Source organism: Canis lupus, chromosome 23, assembly GCF_011100685.1.
Source record: "Canis lupus familiaris isolate Mischka breed German Shepherd chromosome 23, alternate assembly UU_Cfam_GSD_1.0, whole genome shotgun sequence".
Taxonomy (NCBI): domain Eukaryota; kingdom Metazoa; phylum Chordata; class Mammalia; order Carnivora; family Canidae; genus Canis; species Canis lupus.
Window position 1 is genome coordinate 46,938,368 of NC_049244.1, and position 21,815 is coordinate 46,960,182.

A 21,815-nucleotide genomic window follows, 5' to 3' on the forward strand; every position below is an offset into this window, starting at 1 on the left:
ATGAGCGGGTGAGAGGGGCATAGGGAGAGGAAGGAGGCTCTCTGCTAAGCGGGGAGCCCAACCTGGAGCTCATGGCCCCAGAACCCCAGGATCATGACCTGAGTCAAAGGCAGATACTTAAATGATTTAGCTACCCGGGCACCCCTGACCTGAGCTTTTCAAAGAGAAATCTGATTGTTAGGCATACTTTCCCAAACCAGGCCATTTGAGTGATAAGTCAGGTCAAGACCTGCTACCCCTTTTCCCACAGAAGAAGGACTCACTTGTTCAGCAGGGCCTGGGGGTGAGCAGGATCTTCTAAGTGCGAGTGGGCTTTCTCATCCATTTCCCTCCAAAAGCTTATGATTTTGTTAAGGTAGGCAAGCATATTATCCCAAGCCTTCTTTGCATATTCAGAGGTAAAATCTAATTTCACCCATTCATTTTTCAAATAATATGTTGATGTAATAATAGCACTTTTCTATGTCACTTTCCAAGTAAAAATCTTAGCAGGTTACAGACTTAATTCTACTTTCTGAGATATTTTTCAACACTCTAATTAAAAATCCTTAAAACTATTTCCTAAGATTTTATTTCAGCTCCGTGTATCTATTTTCATAATATGCTGGTATTAATATTTGCCTTTTGGTTTTGCTCTGGTCAAAACTGGGGGAAAAGTCACATTTTTTATCCTTGCTAAGAGAAATCAGAAATAAATCATGCTTTTTATATCTTTGAGAAGTGTTTGTAAAGCGGATACCATAAAAATTATTCAACACTAAAAATTTTTTTAAATTCTGTGCAATTTATTTTTGAGGTTGTTTCCTTTTTACCATTAATTCCTCTTTTATTGTTCCCTTTATGTTCCCTACTTGATACTCTTATTTTTTGCTATTTTGTGTTTCTAAGAAGTTTTCCATTTCCAGTTGGGAATAAAAATTTACATTATTTAAATATAGTATTTAGACTTTTTAATGGATAATCTTTCTCTAGTTCTAATTTTATTTAATGGCACATCATATCGGTCTTTCATGAATTAAGTTGATACTTTGACCATTTGGAAATCCAGATAATTGATATCACTTAGCTTTCAATTTTATTTACTTCCACTCTTTTCAAAATTTCCCCTTCTGGGTTCCGTTTTGGTTCTGTAAGTGGAGACTTACTGGTAGTAGTTGCATTTTGGTTGTTTTATGAATATAGACAGGTCAATACATTACCCTTAAGGAAGATCTGGTGACATGCCTTTTGTAAAAGATTATGTTGTTATTTTTATTTTTTTGTCCTTTCTTTTCCAACACTTAACATAAAAAATTCTTTTTGTTTTAAATAAGTAGGATTTGATTTGGACCTTGAAATATCAATAGAATTTTTTTTTTCCATCAAACTTTTGTTTTAATGGGTCTCAAAATTCTGTTACAGATTTTTGGTCAAGTTGTTTCCATTAAAAAGTACTGATTTTAAAAACTAATATCTTAAAACTGCTCCTCCCCCAAAACCAAATGGTCCACAACACATTCTTCTTTCCTTCTGAAGGTTTTATGATTCACTGTTATCATTAACCAGTCTTTTACTATTAAACTTAAAAGGCCAGTTGACAGAAACAGTTGTGAGACTTTTCTTCCAACACTGATTACACTGGCAGATATTGGGGAGAATATTCATTTAGCCTTCTGAGCTTTCTGGGCAGACTTGGTGACCTTGCCAGCTCCAGCTGCCATCTTGTCCACTGTTTTGATGACACACACAGCAACTGTCTTATGTCATGAACAGCAAAACAGCTCTGAGGATAGTCAGAGAAGCTCTCAACACACATAGGTTTGCCAGAAACCATATCAACAATGGCAGCAGCATCAGATTTCAAGACCTTGGGACCTCTTCCAGCTTTTTTTCCAGAACGACAATCTATCTTCTCCTTGAGCTCAGCAAACTTTCAAGCAATGTGAGTCATGTGACAATCCAGCACAGGTGCATATCCAGCATTGATTTGGCCTGGATGGTTCAGGGTAATCACCAGAGCCATGAAGCCAGTTGCTTCCATTGGTGGGTCACTTTTGCTGTCACCATTGCCATGCGAACATCATTGACAGATATGTCCTTGGCATTGAAGCCCACATCGTCCCCAGGAAGAGCTTCACTCAAAGCTTCATGGCGCATTTCAACTTCAGTTGTAACATTGACTGGAGCAAAGGTGACCACCATGCCAGGTTTAAGAACACCAGTCTTCACTAGCCCACAGGGACAGTACCAATACCACCAATTTTGTAGACATCCTGGAGAGACAGACACGAGGGTTTATCAGTTGGACGAGCTGGTGGCAGAGTGCAATCCAGAGCTTCAAGCAGTGTGGTTCCACGGGTATTCCCATCTTTATGGGTGACTTTCCATCCCTTGAACTAAGACATGTTAGCACTTGGCTCCAGCATGTTGTCACCACTCCAACCAAACATTGGCACACATGCTACTGTGTCAGGGTTGTAGCCAATTTCCTTAATGTAGGTGCTGATTTCCTTAATGATTTCTTTGTATCTCTTCTGGCTGTAGGGTGGCTCAGTGCTGTTAATCCATCTTGTTAACAGCAACAATCAGTTGTTTTACACCCAGTGTGTAAGCCAGAGGGCCTGTGCACAGGTCTGCTCATTCTTGGAGATATGTGCTTCAAATTCACCAACGCCAGCAGCAACAATCAGGACAGTGCAGTCAGCCTGGGATGTGCCTGTAATCCTGTTTTTAATACAGGCTCTCTGTCCTGGGGCACCAGCGATGGTCACATATTACTGGCTGGTCTCAAATTTCCACAGGGAGATGTGAATGTTGATACCACGTTCATGTTCAGCTGTCAGTTTATCCAAGACCCAGGCACACTTGAAGGAGCCCTTTCTCATCTCAGCAGCCTCCTTCTCAAATATTTCGATAGTTCTTTGGTTGATCCCACCACATTTGTAGATCAGATCACCAGTAGAGGTAGACTTGCCAGAATTTACGTGTCCAATGACGATGATGTTGATGTGAGTCTTTTCCTTTCCCATTTTGGTTTAGGTTTAGTGGTGGTTTTCACGACACCTGTGTTCTAGTGGCAAACCCATTGCGAAAAAGCAATAGGTAGAATGTTTGACAGGAGGTATTGGAGGGAGCATTCCAAGAGGAGGAGTATCATGAATTAAAGAAAAAAAGAGTGTGTCATCCAACGTGTGTAAGAGGCAGTATGCAAAAGAGTAACACCGTGGACTAGAAGGATAGAGTAGGATGTATTGGCTACGCTCCTTGCATTGGAAATTGGGGGGTTTAAAGTTGAACCCATAGGGTAGGGAGCTGCTGAAAGTTTTTGAGTGAAGGAACATTTTGATTAAAAAAATTGCTTACCACTCAGATATTTTGAGGAATAATTGAGCTAGAAATAAGAATCTCGTGAAATTATTCTAATGATTCAACCATGAGACAATAAAAGTCAAAATTAGAAAAGTAGAGAAAGCGTGCGTGTGTGTATGTGCACACATGTGCACATGTGTGAGAGAGAGATTCTTTCAAAATTCAAATGTGATTATGATCCTGTCATTTCTAACACTTCAATTGTTCCCTCTGCCTTCATGATATATATTATCTCCAACCTTAAGCTGGCCCACGTGGTTTTGCTGCCCGAGGTAGCCCTGCATATTTTGTTTTTTTTTCTGTTCCAGTTTCACTGGCCTCCTCTCACTTCCATGATGTTCCCCCTCGACACAAAGCCCAGGTTCCTTGCAATCCTCACCCACACTTTACTGGTTGACACAAATTGCAATCTTCACCCTGTTTATGCCCATCACGATGAGAAACCTGGGCCTCCCAGTACTATTCAGGTTTCAGCTACTCGGGGCTCTGAATATTATCTTCCTAACTTACCTCATCTTGCACTTTCTCCTTCTTGAATCATTCTATTGTTCCCTCCAGTGGTCATGCAGCTATTAATTAGCCGTTAATAGTAAGATTTCCTTTACTTCAAACCTCAAACTCTGCTCTGAAAATTTTTTATCTTCTCACTCTAACTAAAACCTATCTTTCATTCTCCTGTAGCCCTTGAAGTCAGTGCCTCCCTTATACTAATGCACCGATGTGATTCTTCACTGCCTCTTCCAGCCCATTCTCCTCTCTCTTCTTTAAAACCCCCAGAATTGAAGCCCCCGCTTCCAGACTATAACCACCCTCTAGCCCTCCTTATTGCTGTCATATATAGACTTCTGAGCCACTCCCATTTTACCTTGCAGATTTCAGCTCCTGGATTACTGATAATTCTATCCACTCTCTTCATTCAGAATTGGGATTCCAATATTCACCTAGATGATCATTCCAGTACCCTTTCAACTCAGGCTTTTGGTCCTCCTCACTTGGGATGTCCAGGTCTCAGCCACTCATAGCCACTCATAGCTCCCTAGATTTTATCATTACCAGTAATTGCTTTTCCTTCATAAACTCAACTTCTGATACTCCACTCCCTGACTGCTTTCTCCCATCTTTCAGATCATTTTCTGTTGATATCCCAACTTCAATAATTTTTCAAACTTACGAGGATATTAAGCCATGAGAATCTATTACAAGTATTGCTTATTTTTTCTCTCTCACTAAATTAATGCTCTTACATCTTTGCTTTCCCAGCTTAGATTCCATGGTCTATCATTTCCATCCAACCATTTTACAAACGCTAAATTGCCTGCCCCTCCCTGTCACTCCCACACTTATCTGGCACAATCTTAATTGTAGTTAAATCCAACTCTGCCTCCATACTCACAGCCAAATGAGCCTGGAGAAATACAAACAATTATGCAGACTCATAGCAACTAAAACCAAGTGGACCCTTAAAACTACCCAGAAATCCCACACTTTTTCCTATTGCATTGGCAATGTCTAATACATAAACACCTACTTCACACCTTTTCTTTTCTCCCCAGACCTCTGACACATACTTCTCTTTACTATAGTAGACCACCTACTTAACTGAAGCAAATAAATGTAAGAGGACTTCTCAACATTCCCCACTACCTTTTCTACCAGCATATCTACATTATTTGCAAACACTCTTTCACTTTGTAACTATGTGTTCTTAAATAAAACTGAGCCATCTATAGATTCTTTTTTTTTTTTTTTGGTATATATATTTTTGGAGTTCAATTTGCCAACATATAGTATAATGCCCAGTGCTCATCCTATCCAGTGCCCCCCTCAGTGCTCATCACCCAGTCACCCCATCCCCCTGCCCACCTCCCCTTCCACTACCCCTTGTTAGTTTTCAGAGTTAGGAGTCTCTTATGTTTTGTTACCCTCTCTGATTTTTCCCACTCATTTTCTCTTCTTTCCCCTATGATCCCTTTCACTATTTTTTATATCCCCCTTATGAGTGAAACCATATAATGTTTGTCCTCCTCCAATTGACTTACTTCACTCAGCATAATACCCTCCAGTTCCATCCACATTGAAGCAAATGGTGAGCGTTTGTCCTTTCTGATTCCATATATAGACCACAGCTTCTTTACCCATTCATCTGTTGATGGACACAGCTGGCTCCTTCCACAGTTTGGCTGCTGTAGACATTCCTGCTATAAACATTGGGGTGCAAGTGTCTCAGCTTTTCACTGCATCTGTATCTTTGGGGTAAATCTATCCCCTCTTGCCTGACAAAGCCATTGCTCCAAAACAGTGTTAATACTAGACTCCAATTCCTCGCCATTTATCCTCTCATATCCACTGCAATTTGTTTTATTCCATAAATCCATCAAAATAGTTTTGAATGTGTCACCAATGGCTCCATACTGCTAACTGTAGCCATGAATTCAGCCAACTATGTCTTACTTGTCTTATTGGTTAGGAATCCTACCAGTTGATGATCTGATTTTGGAATGTGGAACTTAACAGTCTTGATGTTTTGGCTTTCTCAGTTTCCTTTGTTAGTCATTTCTCCATTCTTCAATTTTCGAGTGTTGGCATACCTCAACGTTCAATCCTTGATCTGTGGTTTTTCTTTTTTTCTCTTTGGATGATCTTTTATTACCCCTAGCTATATTGAGACATGATTGACATTCAACATTGTGTAAGTTTAAGGTATATGACATAATGATTTTCTATATGTATATATTGCAAAATGCAGTATTATTAATTGACATATTTATATCACCTCACGTAGTAACAATTTTGTGTGTGTGTGATAAGGACTTTTAAAATCTACTCTCAGAAACTTTAAACATGCAATACAATATTGTTAACTATAGTCAACATTACATCCCCAGAATTGATTCATCTTATAACTGAAAGTTTGAATATTTGACCACTTTCACTCATTTCCCCCATTCCTTGCTCCCTGCCCCTGCTAACCACCAATCTGTTCTTTATTTCTAGGAGTACAGTTTTTTTCAGATTCTACATGTAAGTGATACCATACAGTATTTGTTTTTCTCTGCCTGACTTATTTCACTTAGCCTAATGCCCTCAAGGTTTATCCATGTTGTTGTTAATGGTAGGATTTCCTTCTTTTTTTATGGCTGAATTATCTACCTATGTGTGTATACGTTTACATATATCCCATTTTCTTTATTTATCTATTTACTGGACACTTAGGTTGTTTCCATGTCTTGGCTATTATAAATAATGCTGCAATAAACATAGGAGTGTAGATATCCTTTCAAGATAGGCATTTCATTTGCTTTAGATATATATCCAGAAGTGGAATTGCTGGATCACATGGTAGTTCACTTAGATGATCTTTTAAGATGGCTTTACTTACCACCGAAGAGGGCTTCAGATTTGTATCTCCCATTTATCTCTATATTTCCCATCTATTTCTCTCTCCTGAGCCCCAGAAACATATGTACTATTGGAGATTTGACATATCTAGCAGACAATCAAATATCACAAGATAAAAAATAGCTGTTCCTATAGTCTTCCAAACTATATGGAATTTTTCCTTCAGTAATCTCATATTAGTCTTTTCTTCGTCCTTCCCTTACATCTCACATCTATTTCATCAGTAAATCAGTTGGCTCCACTTTCAAAATTATCCCAGTAATCCCAAATATATTTCTCATACTTGCTGTCACTACTAATCTAGTGGAAGCCACCATTATCCTCATTGAAATAAACTCTGATAAACTGCTATACTTTGGGGAGTGAATTAAAAATTGATATTTTAAGACATAATTTGTTATTTCTTATAGTCAGCCACTATAAAACATGACCAATAGAAACAAACTTGTTTTTAATTAAGGATTAAGTAGGATATTTACCAAATAATTTAAATATGTTTTTTTGTTTGTTTGTTTGTTTTGTTTTACCACAGAAATGAAAGCCCAGTACAGAGGTTGCTTAGAATGCTGTTATAGTTCATACAAAATGTTTGGGTCAAAGCCCCCCCTCCTTTTTTAAAGAATCAATAACCAAAAATGTGGAATGCTTTAAAATCAATAAGATTTGTTGCATGTATCGTATGTCCCTTGGAACTCCTAATGAATATACCCTCGAGTTTAATTCTAAAACGTTTAAGAACAAAGGACAATATTTTTAAAAATATGAAGAAGGAATATAAGCATAAGATTCAATCAGTGTAATAGTGCTTCCCTTTAATTCATGTAACATTTATTAAACTCCAAGTATGTGCTTTTCCTATGAGAAGTGCTCTAGAACCTTAACAATGAAAACAATAAACTGAATATAATTATACATCAGAATGTGTTATTTGCCCTAACAAAATTATATTAAAAAAATACTAGGGAAGGCTAAATTTTGAATTGATTAAAAGTAAGGAGGATTAAGAGCACAGCACAAAATGGTGGCCATTAAAGCAATTACATTTTTTTTCTAGAAAATAAGTAATAGAGATCATAAATCAAGGTCCTATAATTTTGACTGGAAGTCATTTTGTACATACACTTCCAACCCTCTGTAAATATATTGTTGCAAAGTGAATCAGAAAGTGGGACACTGTAAAATAGTTTATAGATTTCTATATAAATCTGACCAAGAATCAACATCACATAAATTACAGCTTTGGTCATCAAAGTCATAAGAACAGATATGCAATAATTAGATGCTTATTATTCAAGTTAAAACAATTTACACTCTTTCTTGTACAAACATATGCATGAAGACATTGGGGCACACAATTCTCATGAGCAAATATTTGTAAAGAATAAAGACTGTTCTATTCTAAATATTGAGGGAAATATCACTGCAATTAATCAAATGAAACAGGGCCTAAGATGGATAAAGAAAAAAATTATAAGAATAAAACCAAAATGCAGAATTGCTCTTACACCCAAAATTTCTTTAAAATATGGGAAAGAGTAATAAATTGTGCCTCTTTCTTTATCTTTTATTTCTAGGTAGTGCTACTCATGAGTTTGCTGAAGTAAGGCTAGATGTATTTAAACTTCTCATTTCAAACCCCATAATGCAGAGGCCCAAGCGCTGAACTGAGCCAGGTATTCTGGGTACCAGGGATGGTAAGGAATCCTGGCTGGAAACGGGAATGGAGTCAAGAAATAATTCAGACATAAGAAGTGAATAGTCATTATTTTATCACTATCCAGTTAGCTCCCTTGCTGTTGATTAAGGTAGGAATTAATAAGTAATTTACCTATTAAAGGATTAACAGTAGTGGCAAAATAACTGCAGCAAATCCAAGGTTCCTTGACTTTCCTGGTTACAAATACTCAAATCTCCTGTTAGAGATTTCCAAGGGGAAATTTGGCCAAGGGGATTTCCAGAGTCAGAGTGCCTATGCTAAAAACCCGGTTCTGTCTTTTACTATGTAGGTCATTTTGAATAAGTTACTTAACTGCTCTAAGTCTCCATTTCTTCATCTATAGAATATGGATACTATATTAAATTTGTACTTTTTCTGAAATTGAATGATAATAATATACATAAAATTCCATCAAGTGAATGGCACTTGAATCATATAATCAGTGTATTATCAGCTGTTAAGAACAAATTGGTTATGTGGAGATAAAGAACGAAAGCCAACTGTATCTCTCACCTTTTTTTCTTTAAAGATTTATTTATTTGAGAGAGGGAAAGAGAGAGCAGGGGAAAGGGAGAGAGAAACCTAAGAGTATACTCTGGGCTAAGCATGAAGCCTGACACAGGGTTTGATCTCACCACCCTGAGATCACGATCTGAGCCAGTACCAAGAGTTGGCCGCCTAACCAACTTTACCACCCAGGTGCCCCTCTCCTATCTTTTTGGATTAGATAACTAGATGAATGGTGATGCTTTTCATGAAGATAGGAATATAAAGAAGACAGATACAGTGTGGATATGGGTTGGAAAGATGTGGAGAAAAGAAAGAGGATTCTAGTTTTAGGCATATTACAGTTAAAGCTTAAACGAGGTGCCATTCACCACTTTCCATCAATATCCCTTTCTAAGGAAAACTACATTCAGCAGGTATTGAGAGATGATAGATGGACAGATAGACAAATATAGATATGTAGAAAGAGAAACTAGCTTTGATTTTTAAAATTGCTGGCTTTTAAAATTCCATGTTCTTAGTGAGGCTTAACTGTACTTGCATTTATATTCTTATCTGTGATTGCTTCCTGAAAATATGCCCCCTTTGCAACCAGATGTACCCTGACTAGTGTGGGTGAAGCCATCCATCTACTGGTGTTCTCTGTTTTCTGTAATTCCCCAAAGGGCTCTATATCATTACCACATTTTCTCAATAAAAAAAAAATGATAGATTCTATTTTTAAAAGATTGGGGTGATGATATTACTGAGAAGTTCGTATCATACTCATGTACTTTGAACTCACATATGTATATTCCTCATTTCAGAGTTGGCCTGACATGAAGGGCTATGTTTATTTCAAGCTACTTAATCTAATCCTCCTCCCAGAAACCCAAGAAAAATCATCACTAAGCAGACAGTTTTGTTGCAAGCCCTTCTGACATGATGTCACATAAAGTTTAATAAAGAAACATAGCAAAAGGCATAAGATGCAGTGTGCTAAGAAACCAAGAGTCACATAATTTCATATTTTTCTAAGTCCCATATTTAGTATTCCGCATGCCAGTGAGTCTTTGAGGAAAGAAGGGAAAGGTGAAGCCTCACATTAAGAGTCTAGCTCAATCCTCACTCTCATACTTCTGTGGTTCCTGGGAGGTAACTGATAGTTCCAAATACATTATTAAGTTGTTTTTAAAGGTTGGGGCTTTATTTGATTCATGTTTCTTTACCTGGAGACAACTAATGTAATATTTAACCATAACAGGCAAAATTTAAACATATCATTAGTATATTTATTAACAAATCTACGTGAAAAGGTGGCACTCTTTTATTTATGGAATGTTGTGAGTAATACGATGCAATGTAGCACAGAAAAATTAATGTGTTTTTTAAGTTACACTTACTCCTAAAGATTTTGCCCAACTACAAATAGTCTGCAATAGACATCATTGGTTCACTGATTCAAGCAAACTGCTTCTTAGCTTGCCTTCCATGGAACTCTGGTCTGAGGAATCAAGAGGGTAATACGAGACTCAGAGTCCATGGCCTTGGAAAGGGAGTATCATTGAATTATGAGCTGTGGGAATTGAAAGATATAAGAGGTCAGGGAACTGACTGTCACAGGACATGGCCACACAACAACTATGAAACACAAGAAAATACACTTTGTGAAAGAAGATCGAGGGAACATAAAAATGCAAGTAAAAGATCTTTGAAACCATCATGCAAAATTTTAACTATTGATGAATAATTGTGGTATGTGAGTGCTAGTATGGAGAAGAACTCACTAGGGTATTCTATCGGTAACAATAAAATGTTGCCTGTTCAAAATTATAGTCCTCATTGGGTCTTTCTCATGAACATTATCAGAGCTGCAATTTTTACCCTGTAAGCTTTGCATCTCAGGGACCTTTAAATCTCAGAGAAAAAAAATGCAAGTCTAAAAAAGAAACACTATAATTAGGTGCATTCTCTTTAGTATAGTTCTCTCTCATCCAGAATCTGAAAAGTTCCTTTCTTTAAGGCTTGGCCTCTGGTAGGTGGGAACTCTGTTACATCCTCTGTGTATAGACATTGTCTCAGAGACATGACAATTTGCTAGTTTGAATTACCTTGCTGACTTATTTTAAATCTGAAATTTCCTCTGTTTTACAACTAAATATGACCCAATGTCATGTTTGTAAAGAAAAAGGCCATTGAGAGGTGGTGTGGACACATGACTCATATTCTTGTAATCAGTTATCACATTACTGGCCGAGCCATCATGGAGGTAGGGAAGACTCACTCATTAGGATTACAAAATCCCAAGCATTTGTCCCCTTTGTCTGCAACAAAGGACAGAGGAGAGTGGAATTGCTCTATTCTGGGAACACTTTTGGGATTAAGCATGGGCTTCATTTCTCCCTACAAGATGAAGAGTGCCAATTCTTCACAACAGAACACTCATATCCCTTGACCCTGATAAGGCCCCAATCTGACCTCCTAAGATTATGCCACTTTAGGTTTCTGGATATACAAGGTCAGGGAAAGATTTTTAAGGGGCATTTCTTTCTCCTTTAGATGAGAACTTTTGTAAGGACAACAATGAATCATATTTTTTTTCTAGTTCATTTAAATCAATTCTCTATGGAAGTTATAAAGCCTTTATTGCCAGAGTTAAGACAACTTATATGTTTATTTTTTTTTCTTTATGATACTTGTAGAGTTTGAAATGGGATACATTAAACTAGCAGAAATTTGAGAACAAAACCATACAAATGATAGTCAGTACCATAAATGCTATCAAGAGAATATTTCATTTGCTGTTATGATTACAGCTAATACAGTATGTAACTTTAAATTAAACTAAGACAGGTGCAAATCTAGATGCACATAATTTTCCCTCTGAGGACTGTGTGGCAATTATTTATGTGATGACAGAAATAATACTCTTAAATTTCATAATTTGAGCAAGCTACACAATTTCAAGCCATTTATCATTTAGCTCCTTAAAAGCAATAATAAGACATTAAAACAGAATCATTATCAGTTCAAACTTAATGATCTTAATCATGAATTATATTTTCTCATTGTACAGATATTTTATTTTTCTCTATTTAACTGATAAATGCCTGAAGGAGACCAAAATAAAATAAATCGACATTCAACATTTATATTATACAGCTTTCTCTCCCTTCAGGCCTAAACAGGCAGTTTAAGTGTTTCTATATTAGGAAATTTTAAAAAAAATTTGTAGTTGGGAGTGAGAGGAAGGGCAGGCGTCTTATTGAAAGATTTGAATGAGGGATCCTGGGTGGCTCAGTGGTTGAGCATCTGCCTCTGGATCAAGACTCCCCAGTCTGCTTCTCTGTCTGCCTGTGTCTCTGCCTCTCTCTGTGTCTCTCATGAATAAATTTAAAAAAAATTAAAAAGGGAACAAGTTGAGGTTAAGGGGTATGATTTTCTCAGTCTTTTTTTAAATAAATAAATAAATATTTTTTTTATTGAAGTTCAATTTGCCAACATATAGTATAACACCCAGTGCTCATCCTGTCAAGTGCCCCCTTCAGTGCCCGTCACCCAGTCACCCCATCCCCCTGCCCACCTCCCCTTCCATTACCCCTTGTTAGTTTCCCAGAGTTAGGAGTATCTCATGGTTTGTCACCCTTTTTGATATTTCCCACTCATTTTCTCTCCTTTCCCCTATAATCCCTTTCACTATTTCTTATATTCCCTGTATGAATGAAACCATGTAATGTTTGTCCTTCTCTGACTGACTTACTTCACTCAGCATAATACCCTCCAGTTCCATCCATGTCAAAGCAAATGGGGGGTATTCATCCTTTCTGATGGCTGAGTGATATCCCATTGTGTATATAGACCACATCTCCTTTACTCACTCATCTGTCGAAGGACATCATGGCTCCTTCCACAGTTTGGCTATTGTGGACATTGCTGCTATAAACATCGGGGTGCAGGTGTCCCATTGTTTCACTGCATCTGTATCTTTGGGGTAAATCCCCAGCAGTGCAATTGCTGGGTTGTAGGGCAGGTCTATTTTTAACTCTTTGAGGAACCTCCACAGGGTTTTCCAGAGTGGCTGCACCAGGTCACATTCCCAACAGTGCAAGAGGTTCACCTTTCTCCACATCCTCTCCAACATTTGTTGTTTCCTGTCTTGTTAATTTTCACCATTGTCACTGGTGTGAGGAGGGATCTCATTGTGGTTTGGATTTGATTTTTTTTATTTTGTATTTCCCTGATGGCAAGTGATGTGGAGCATTTTCTCATGTGCTTGTTGGCCATGTGTATGTCTTCTTTGGAGAAATGTCTGTTCATGTCTTTTGCCCATGTCATGATTGGATTGTTTGTTTCTTGGGTGTTGAGTTTAATAAGTTCTTTATAGATCTTGGATGCTAGCCCTTTATCTGATAGGTCATTTGCAAATATCTTTTCCCATTCTGTAGGTTGTCTTTTAGTTTTGTTGACTGTTTGCTGTGCAGAGCTTTTTATCTTAAGTCCCAATAGTTAATTTTTATTTTTGTTTCCTTTGCCTTCATGGGTGTATCTTGCAAGAAGTTGCTGTGACCAAGTTCAAAGAGGGTGTTGCCTGTTTTCTCCTCCTGGATTTTGATGGATTCTTGTCTCACATTTAGATCTTTCATCCGTTTTGAGTTTATCTTTGTGTCTGGTGTAAGAGAATGGTCTAGTTTTATTCTGTTGCACGTGGCTGTCTACTTTTCCCAGCACCATTTATTGAAGAGAGTGTCCTTTTTCCAGTGAATATTCTTTCCTACTCTGTTGAATATTAGCTGACCATAGAGGGTTTGTTTTTGTTTTTTAATATTTTATTTATCTATTCATGGGAGACAGAGAGAGGCAGGGAGAGAAGCAGGACTGATGCGGGACTTGATCTCAAGACTCTGTGATCATGACCTTAGTCAAAGGTAGATGCTCAACCCCTGAGCCACCCACATGTCCCCTAATTTTCTCTGTCTTAAATGTGAAGCCATGAAGCGAGATGGGGAGGGCTGAGCTGGGGCCAGGAAGAGAAGGAAGCAAAGTTCTCAAAGACCCTGAATCCTTGTGGTGAGTCCTCCTTCCGTGCCCAGCTATAGTCACACAGCTACCCCTGCCTATCTGCTGCATCTAAGCAGGAGAGACCTGCCTTTCCATGCTTGTGATGGATACCTCCTGACAACGGGAGGATTTCTAGACGCTCCTGGAATGTATCCTACAGTGCTCTATGTCACTATTATTTGTAACTTCCTTTAGGCAGAGAATCTGTGCATGCTCCCCAAAAGTGCTAAGGAATTTTCAAGCAGTCATATCTGTAAATATTTGTTTAACTATCAGCTGTCTGTAAGAAATATTTACTTCACGACTCCAAGAGGAAAATGAGGCAAAGGTAAGAAAATGTCACAATATTATTTCTTGTTTCAAATTAGGGTTTTTCCTAAAACTAAGGCGGGGATTTCTTGAAGTCACTTGTGTTCCCTAATGGACCTCGTACAGGTTCTACCGCAGGGCAGTGTTTAAAACACATCCTGGTTGGAAAAGTAATCTTGGACTATGTGTGTATATGTTTATATATAATCATATGTGTGTATATAATTGTATAATAAATAATATGTATATAATGTTAGCTATACACATTGGCTGTATTTATCTATTTATTTAATATATATTTAAGTGCTAGTTAGTAATGATGGCAAGTGTAAAGATTTATGGAGAGGTGTGCTGGCAAATGTTTAACAACTATCTCTTCGAAAAGCGGGTGTTGAGGGGAAGATGGTGCTGATTTAAATGCTTTGCCAGTTTCCATGATGTAAATTTTCTCCTATGTCCAGTTCAAACACTACCTTGTCCCCAACTAGCTCAAAAAATTGCTGAAAATTTGACAATAGGATCTTAGGAGCTGGTCTGAGCGGGATTCAGCACTCCATTGACTATGGATGTATGTATCTGCTTGTATATGTAGGTAGTCAGAATAAAAGGTATCAAATTATGTAACAGTATTCCCTGAATCCCTGAACAGTAGTCAGAATAAAAGGTATCAAATTATGTAACAGTATTCCCTGAATCTTCCAGGAAGTGACTTTTTTGTGTCATATTCCTCTAGACATTCTCATTCTATATTGCCATTAGCTTTCTGTGACTTGTGTTGCAATACAGTAAATCAAATTATAAGTGTATCAACCATGGACAGTCTTATCAGTGTCCTTAGGTAGTTGGATACAATAGATTGAGCACAATTGATCTGCTGGCAAGAATACATAAATATTTTTTAGAATTTTAACAAAATAAAAATAAAAATTTTAACTGGCATACATCTATAGTATACACATGTATTTGGTTCTGAAATTTCTGTGATACATAGACAATGGAAGAAATTAAATGTTTCATTACATGAAAGAAACTACTATTTTAGTGATACAAAAGTTTAATGTAAAATATAACAGCTATTCTCATTTCTTCTTAGCATTTATCTTCAAAAACTCACTTTCTAACTCACTTCCTATTTTCTTTTCAGATGACCTCTGGCAAGAATAACCTTTGTAATTAAAATTGAAAAGAAAAAGAAAAAGAAAAATCAGTTTAATATCTTTGAACTTTCTAATGTCCAGAATAATTCTCGTGTTATGCTGGCACCTTTTTGAAACTTTTTGAAGTACCTTTTAGACAGATTTAAAACTTAATTGGGGGACTAAAAATTAGTATATCTGAGCCTTGAAGTTCTTCCAAGTAACTGAAGTCATTTCAGTTATCACTTATCCAGATAATTTTGTGCAAGAACACTTCCAGAAGCCAATCATGGCGGTTTTCTTTTAACATTGAAGCAGCCATGACACATAACTACAAGAGGGAAATACAAGAATGTATATATCAACACTGTGACTTATTTCTGTTATCTTAAAGGAAAAAATGATTAATTTATGTTGTTTAATTTAAATTACCATGTTAGAGGACCTCCGCTTCCAGGAAGATGGAAGACATATAGTTTTTCCTAATCTCCTTGTTAAATGCAACTAAAAAACATAAGACAGTGAATGTGGGAGAAAGGAAGGCAGACCAGCTGGAAACTTTGGTATCCAAAGAATAACAGTGGTGACAGTGGTGACTCTTTTTTTTTTTTTTTTTTTTTTGCCTCATATATGCCAGACCTGGAGCTAAAGAAGCACAATCTAAAAATGCCAAAGAGCATAGGCAGAAAAAAAAAGAGCTCCAAAAGTTTGTCCTTTCTAACCAAAGGGATAGATAAAAAGGCGAAAGGATAGAAACCTTTCAGGCAAAAAACACTAATGAAACCAGACACCAGAGAGAAAACTGGTGCACCACCAGCCACTGCAGGAAAGGCTGAGCGAGGAGTCTAGGATCCTACCCTTGTCAGGCTTTTAAGGGTAGACTTCTGTCCTTTCAGGTACCCTGTGGCTGCATACTCTCCTCTGGGGAGGCAGGACTTTCATCCCCATCGGGCACTAACAGGGCACCACCCTCACAGCTATTCCAGCTGGAGTGGGGTTAGAGGAGGCCAAGTGGAAGGTCAGGACTGTCACCAACTTCCCGGTGGTAGTGAGCCACCGACACAGCAATGTCAGCAGAAGCCCCATAGGGAATAGCAACACAAAATACTGATGAGGATGCAGAAAAACTTGAATCACTCATATGGTGCTAGTGGAAGTGGAAAATGGCAAAGCTAGGTGAGGAAAACAGTTTAGCAGTCTCCTAAGAAACGAAATAGACAACTACTACGTAACTCAGCAGTTTTATCCCTGGGCATTCATCCTAAAGAAATGAAAACTTAACGTTTACACCAAAATCTGTACACAGATGTTCATGGCAGCCTGATTCCTAGTAGCTCAAACCTACTGGAGAGAACCCAGACCTCTTTCAACAGTTGAATCATTAAACTAACCATGGTACACATATCCGATAGACGACTACTCAGCAGTAAGAAGGGATGCACGATGGATACACACGACAACGTGGATGATTCTCCAGAGACTTAGGTTGAGTGAAAAAGAAAAAAATAAATCCTAGAGGGTTACATTCCACCTGATTTCTCTTACATAACATTTTTGAAATGACAGACTTGTAGAAAAAGAGAACAGAGTAGTGCTTACTAGGGTTCAAGGAAGTGGAAGTGGGTAGAAAGTGAGAATGGGTATTAGAGGACATCATGGGGGATCCTTGTGATGCTGGAAACGCTTTGTATCTCTGTCAGTGTCCTGGTTATGAGACCATACTACAGTTTTGTAAGATTTTGCCGTGGGGGGAAACTGAGTCAAGAATGCAGGAGATCCCTCTGTGTTACCCCTTACGATAAGCATGCATCTCTACTGTCTCTTAAATAAAATTCTTAAATATTACACTGTGACTGAACCAGAAAGTGTGAAATGCAGATACTCTTATATGAATTCAAACGTATTTGTAGGCATAGTCATATTCATAGTCCTTGCTTTTTAGTGCCGTGACTGTGATGGAAACTCCTATTGGCTCATGTTAACCTTTCATCTGCACAAATAACATTTTCCCACCTCCCCTTTCATGCCAGACAATCAAATCTTTGTTCTTTTTCCTTTATTTCTCGGTTTAACAGTACAGGTTTCTTTCTAAAAAATATGATCATATTATTTTTTAATTTCCCTAGAGCTAAACATAATAAAACTTCACCTGCAAATTTAGAACTTTGTATTGCTGAATACCTATAAATAAACTTTAAAAATTATGATTGGCAAGTATTTCCAACTTTGTCAAAGCATAGAATGCAAACTAAAATTAACAAAAACATATCAGTTCTGGCAAAATCTTTCCCATCTGTGTAAATAAAACTGGATAGTTATAAAGTTAATGGAGGCCATGGACTGTCTTAATTAAAATAAATATGCAACAGACCCAGTTAAAGAGAAAGGTAAATCAGATTCCTTAAATTTTGCTAATTTTTATCATCAACAGTGTATTTATTGCTTATTGTTGATGAAGTACTTGTTCTTCCCATTAATTTCTGTTCTTTGACCTTGGCATGCATGTATCTATGCTTCCAAACATTCCTCTATGTCAGCACTGTCTTTGATGTCCTGGATTCTCAGAGGATTTTCCCCCATTTCTATGATTTATTTTCTTCTTCATTTTCTTCTTGAGTTCTAGAATTGTTTTTCCTGCATTCCCTCCTCCCACAGATTATCTAAGAGGCTGGGATTTCATTTCTCTAGGGAATAATATTTGGAAACTTTTTGTCCCTGTTCTGTATACATAATTCTTTCTGCTATTTAAAAGGAAGCTTAGGGAGCAACCAAAGGTAGACAAGGCCCTTGCATTAGTCACAAGTCTACATATTACAAAAATGAATTGTGAAGATTTCAAGCACTATATGTTGGCACATGGTCTGGATTACTTTAAGGTGAAACTGTTACCCTATAAACCTTGAATGAGGGTATAAAGGTCATACAAAGAATAATCACTGAAACAATAATTCACTTATTATTTTTTAGAAGCTGACATTTTTCAGAAAGTAGTTGAAGCAGCTTATAATAATTTTCAGACATAATAAAACCATTAAATCCAGAATAAACAAATCTAGCTAATGTGTCAACTGTGGTCAAACTCACAACCAGGAGTTTTCTAGAAACCTGGACAATAAGGAAACATGAAAGGGTAGGAAAAATTGGGGGAAAATAAAACTGCCATATGATCCAATTATTCCACCAGGTATTCATCTAAATGCCAGGTATTTATCCAAAGAATATGAAAACACTAATTCAAAAGGCTTATATGTTCCCCTATGCTCGCTGTAGCATTATTTACAATAGCCAAGATATTGTAAGTGCACATCAGTAAATGGATTAATAAAGACGATAGGGTCTATATATACAATGGAATACTGCTCAGCCATTTGTGACAACATAGATGGACCTTGACAGTATAATGCTACATGAAAAAAGTCAGAGAGAGACAAACCATGTTATTTTACTTAGTTGTATGGTCTAAAAAAAATGAAACAAATGAGAAAATGAAACAACCCAAAAACAAACTCATAGCTATAGAGAATGGATGGATGGTTACCAGAGGGAAGGTGGTGGTGATGGGCAAAATGGATGAAGAAGATCAATTGTGTGTTGATGGATGGTGACTAGACTTACAGTGGTATTTACATTGTAGTGTGTACAAACATTAAATTATAATGTTGTATGCCTGAAACATATATAATGTTACATACCAATTTTACCTCAATAAAAACAATGAATAGAAAAGAAAAAAAACAAATTCTCAATTGGTACTAGATCTTTGAGAGGAAGTTATCACATGACAGAACCAAGTAAATTATAGTTAAATGAGAACGCCTATATTCAACCAAAATGTATCAAGAATGTTATCTTTAATTTGTATGGAGTTGCTGGAGCATTCTGTTAAGAAATATTCTGGGCATAAGTTTGTATACAGAAGCAGCAATAGCGTGATTGATAAATAATGTTTACCATGAACTCAAGCATGGGGAGGGGCAGCCCTTGTATCTCTTATTTGCCATTTGTAACTCAGCTCACCAATTTGCTCCATCTGTGAGAAAATCAAGGCTGGGTAACGATGTAAAATGTTCAAGATCACATATGAAATATTTGTCTTCGGCAATCAAGAAGAGTTTTTCAGGGACTATGGAAGACCTAGATCATTAATAGAGTATGTAAAAAAATTTTTTCTTCTAAGAATTCAAACAATAACAAGCATATATTATAGACTAGTTGATGTGATGTGAGCAAGAAAAGTTCCACGGGGGATTAGACTTTATTGAGAATTCTTAAAGGATCTGAGTGTAAGAAGGCCATTAATTCCTTGAGGTTAGGTTTTGTAACTATTCATCCTTTTATTTTTTGTATCACTTTGAACATAATAGGTGATCAATACATTTTTGTTGAATTCATTTAAAATGAAGGCAGGACATGAGCTAGGCAATGAAACATTAGTGTCTGACTAATGAGGAAGGAATGGAAATAAGGAGAGAAGAGAAATATCAGATATTGCTTGTGGAAGTCTTTCTTAATCTCTGCTTTTTCTCCTCTCACAAAGCTTGTTATTTAACATTCAAGAATCTAGTATCATTGAAAAATTCATATTTTATTTTCCCTATATCCTAAGCTCTGCTATAAATGAGCATCTCACCATTTCCAGTTCTTGATGGATATACATAGAGGTCTTTAAAAGATGTTGAGGAAGGAGAAAGAAATGATAGAATAAAGAGATTGGGCCTCTATTATTCAAAAAGTTTGCTTGGAGTTTGAGAGTTGCAGGCTTTATCAGTGGCAAAAACAAATTGATGCAGCTGGGGCATTTCACTATGGTCACAATGTACAAACAAAATAGGATTTTGTTTGGAGTTCATCGTCTTTGACATAAGCTCTTGTGTTTTGAGTTCTTTGGCAGTGAGAAGCTCCTGATTTGTTATACCCTTCTCCTGAAGATAGAGGCATCATGGTGGGTCAAATTGTTGGAGCCTTTTTCTCAAATTTGCTGTTATTTTTTCTTTTCTTCTTTTTTGTTAAATAAAAGAGACAACTTTGGGCACTAATCTGGGGATGGATCATGAGTGGTTTACTCTTCTTTCAATAGGAAGCAAAAGATAGAATAGATCGATCGATCCATAGATAAATATCACTCCTTCCTCCCTCAATACGGATCCTGGCATCTCTGTTGTGCACAGAACATCCCTCCGTGTTCCCAGAGTCAACCTTCTCCATGTCCTTCAAAACCGTTGAGCCTGATGTCCTTGTGCTCAGGGTGAGGCAGCTCTACGCAATGGTTTCTAAGCATTTTCCTGATCCAACAGCCTGTACTAGAGTTTTGTTCAGCAATAATAACTCTTTTACTTACTTTTTAATTGAAGTATAATTAACATAAAGTGTTATGTGAGTTTCAGGTTTGCAATATAATGATTCGACAATTCTATACATTACTCAGTGCTCCTCTAGGTATGTATTCTCTTCTTTTAAATCATACAAGCGGTGTTGGGTTTTAAAGTTAGGTTAACATGAAAAAAAATACTACTCATAGACACAAAGAATACAGACAGGGTGGGAGATATTTTGAAAAGGCAGTGTTTGAAATATTTTCTTAACATTTTATGTTTAATTGCTATCGTCAGAACTACTACAGTCTGAAAATTCTTCATCACATTACGTCTATTACAATACTGGCCTAAGGTGAAATCAAATTTTATTAGTTTTGTAGTATAGTAAGCATAAGACATACTTCAAAATTAATAGTTGTATCAATGAGTATGTTGCAGAGGTAAAGATACTAAAACAGAAGAATTACACCACTAAATGTTTTATTAATGGAGCAGGCAATTTCCTTAATTTAACCTATAATGCACTCACAAAGCACTTAGCTCTCTAAATGAACATATTTCCCATACTCTAGGGACTTTTGAAAACTTCTCAACTCAATTATTAAAGTGCACAGTGAGACTCAATCAAACTGACTTCTTGTTCCTTGTTCCAAAGGTAAATGATGAATTAGAGCAAACAAGTAATGCGAGATGGGGAATGGTTGATTAGTACCCAACTGAAAGCACATGTATGTACATCAAAACAATGAACTAGCTGTTTTTTGTTTTGTTTTCATAAATAATGCAAAATATTCCAAGAATTAAGTGAATTCATACAAAATACAATAAATGTGACTGGAAAAAGACTGACTAGGTCAATAACCAATTAACAATTGGATAAATTATTTCAATATTTCAGGCAAACTCTTCTTTTAATCAAAAAGGCTATGCCTTAGTGACTGTTAATAATGAAAATTGTCACCATATTTCACACAAATGTTTAAATGTTTAAATTTCATATCAAAGAAACAAGACAACATTATTTTTGTTGGGAAACACCTGTGATTA

General features: G+C 36.8%; 1 long non-coding RNA gene and 1 pseudogene across 1 annotated transcript in view; one reads left to right on the top strand and one right to left on the bottom strand.

The window, feature by feature from the left end:
- The window catches only part of LOC119865429, a 31,042-nt gene extending 16,708 nt beyond the window's left edge, over positions 1 to 14,334 (top strand). Inside the window, exon 3 of the long non-coding RNA XR_005377214.1 lies at positions 14,204 to 14,334. This is a non-coding gene — a long non-coding RNA (uncharacterized LOC119865429). The remainder of the gene's footprint in view (positions 1 to 14,203) is intronic.
- LOC106557612 lies at positions 1,641 to 3,008 on the bottom strand (annotated as a pseudogene).
- Positions 14,335 to 21,815: the final 7,481 nt, after the last annotated feature.